This window comes from Myotis brandtii, unplaced genomic scaffold (genome assembly GCF_000412655.1).
Source record: "Myotis brandtii unplaced genomic scaffold, ASM41265v1 scaffold206, whole genome shotgun sequence".
Taxonomy (NCBI): domain Eukaryota; kingdom Metazoa; phylum Chordata; class Mammalia; order Chiroptera; family Vespertilionidae; genus Myotis; species Myotis brandtii.
This window is the reverse complement of record NW_005357691.1, coordinates 1217158-1220413: the sequence shown is the minus strand read 5'-3', so window position 1 is coordinate 1220413 and position 3256 is coordinate 1217158. Positions and strand designations below refer to the sequence as shown.

The 3256-nt window shown below is 36.9% G+C and overlaps 1 pseudogene; it reads left to right on the top strand.

Annotated features, from left to right (window-relative positions):
• Positions 1 to 1107: 1107 nt before the first annotated feature.
• LOC102260697 overlaps positions 1108 to 3256 on the top strand; it is a 15032-nt pseudogene continuing 12883 nt past the window's right edge.

Sequence of the window (3256 nt, the reverse complement as noted above, 5' to 3'; positions counted from 1 at the left end):
TGGGGGCGGCCATCTTGTGTGTTGGAGTGATGGTCAATTTGCATATTACCTCTATTATATAGGATAATAAAAGGCTAATATGCAAATTGTCCCCTCAGGAGTTCAACCGACTGGGAGTTCAACTGCCCGCTTAGACATGCACTGACCACCAGAGGGTGGTGCAGAATGAAGGAAGGCCCTGGACAGCAGCTGGTAGCTGGGGGAAGGAAGGCCCCAGCCAGCAGCCAGAAGGCCCCGATCGGCCTTGATCACTAGCTAGGCCTCGGGACCCTACCGGTGCATGAATTTCATGTACCTGGCCTCTAGTAGGACATAATTTCCACCTCCTATTCATCTTTGCACCTCCAGAATCTAGTAGAAAATAAATAAGGTGTGGATTATTATAGCATGAAAAACCTCAACATGCAATATACTGAACATAAGAAAATACATATTATTAAAAACAGATTTTAGAATCCTAGACTGAAATGGGCCTCAAGTCAGACAAGTATTCACTTACAACAGAGAGTTTTTAATTAGTCACTCAAAATCAATAGGTCAACTGCTAAGTCTACTGATAAATCACCAGGTAAGCCCAGCTATTGTGCCCTCATTTGTTCCAGACATGTTTGATCAAAGCTACAGATGAGTATGGGTATGGGTATGGGTATGGGTATGGGTATGGGTATGGATGTGAGTGTTTCTAAAATCCTAAGATGAGGTTGAAAAGATGGGAAGAGGCTAGATTATGGAAGGCTTTAAATGTCAGGTTAAGGAATGTAGACTTGATCCTGTCCGCATCAGGAAGCAACTGAAGAATTTTTACACTCAAAGCTGTGAGATACACAGTTCAATTTTTTCAGGAAGATGAATCTACAGCATTGCAGAGGACAGACTAGAGACACACTAGAGACAAGGAAGTGCTAGAAGCAAGGAGATTAGATATAAAGTGGTAAAAATCTGTATAATGTGGTGATGGTTAAAATGTAAAGGATGGACATAAAAGGCATAAAGAAATACGAGAATTGGTTAAAGATGGCAGATCAAACTCATACATTTAGCTCTGCTCTTTCCTCAAAACTGATAAAATGATAGTAAAGGCATTTTAAAATTACATAAGTACACAAAATGGGGGATACAAGAGAGAAGACATTAGCAACAAATTTTGGAAACCAGATAGCAGATGGACAAGTAGTAACTGATTTAGTAGAACTGGGAAACCTGTATCCCAAGTCATCAGTAGGAAAAGCTGGTAAACAACTCAATTTACACCACAGAACTCAAAAAAAAATATCAGGAATTTGTAGTGCCAGGTACCTCTGTAATTAGGGGAAAGGAGTTCCTAAAACCAGTAGGACTGGTTGAAAGTCAGCCTAAGATAGACCTGCAGTATCTCCTACTCTGCAGAGCAAAATAACTTTCCTTCCCCACCCCAACAGAAGACTGGAGGTCTAGTCTCTTAGAGAAGATCCCTGAAGTGCAAAGGAAAACTTTCAAAAGGAAAATCTATGGTTGACATCCTTGGAGAGATTATAACATAAGTAGAAGAAATTTTAAGGACTATTGAGAAGATAAAGTTCTTTTGAATTAAAAATATGACAAGAGAAATTAAGTCATCAATAAAAGGGCTGTAAGATAAAGCCGTGAAATGTCTTAGAAAGCAGCATTTTTAAAAAGAAATGGAGAACAGGCAAAAAATAAAAAAGGAAAATTAGATGACCAACCCAGGCATATAAAAAAATAGAAGTTACCTAAATAGAGCTCTTTCATAATGTTTTTAGGGAATTAAGTAATTGCTCAAGGTTGGACAACTAATAAGAGGCAGAGCTGGTATTCTAACTTAGTGTCTGATATTTTAAAAGCAAATTTTTTAATTCCTCAATGACACAATAAAGCCTCTATGGTGAGAACCCACCCACAAATCACATCTATTTTACCCTACCCCAGATATTTTGTCAATGATCAGGTAGAGGGAATGTGGTAACACATTTTATGATGTAGCAGGTTAGGCTTTGAGGTCTCCAGTATAAGGAATCTGTGGTTTAGTTCTTTAGTTGTAAGTTCTCTCAAAGTCCATCCCAATTCTAGAATTCTAATGCTATTTTTGTATTTGCCATCTCTCTTCAATTTCTTATTTAGGATCACTGTTTTTTATTCTTCCTTATTTCTCACTGGAAGTGATTTTGGTCCTTTCTAAACCAACTTCAGTCATTTGTTCTTTCATGTTACTATTTCTACTTCACCTTTACACCTTGTGTTTATGATCTCTTCTGTCTACTAAAACCTATGCCAGTAGGTTTTTCTGTTCTGCTTTTTAAGGACTCATACTTTGCTCCTATTGAAAATGTAGTTTTGAATCCTTTCAAACAACAAATGCAACAAAACTTCCACTTATGTCTTATCAGTCTCATCAGCATCTTAACAAGGGAATCTGGTTGTCATTATTTAACCATACTTCTTAAAATGTTTTTAATACCTTTCTGCTCTAATGAATTTTTTGGCACAATATTCTTCTGACAATTTTCCTAGCTTTTAAAAGATTCATTTCAGCTCTTATCATTCCATGGCCAGAAAAATTACTTTTCACTTGACAAATCATAACCTCCCTTCTTATACCTAAACTCAATTAACTCATCTCAACAACTTCCCCCTTGAAAGTATACTCTAGAATATTAATATGTGTTTAACAATTCTGTAACTGTCCTTCAATTTCATGTTTTTAAATTCTAAATATTTCTTCTTTTGTCGATATCTAATTATTTCTAATCGTCTCATAGAATCTTAAACAGTAGAATGAAAAGGAAACTTAAGAAGTCATCTGGGTTCATCTCCAACCTGAAACATTCATTCATATTTTCATTTATTGAGAACCTATATATTAGGCCCTGGTGTTCAAAGATAAAACAAAAATCTTTGCTCTAAAAAAGCTGAGTCTAGTGGGGAACAGAGATAAGCAAACAAATTACAATACAACATGGGAAATGCTATAGCAGATGATAAAAACAGAGCAGTAGAAATGCAGAGAAAAGAGTGACCAAAAATGCTTGATAGCTCACAAAATGATTTCACAATCCATTAATTCATTGACTTCTCTCAACAACTCTGTGACACAGGCATTACAGGCAAGGAAATGGACAATCAGAAAGACTATAGGACTTACCAAAAGTTACTTACCTAATACTGAGTGCTGGAATTCAAGATTTCTTGTTCTAATATTAAAGACTAGAGGCCCGGTGCACAAAAATTTGTGCACTCGGGGGGGGGGGGGCCCCCGCCC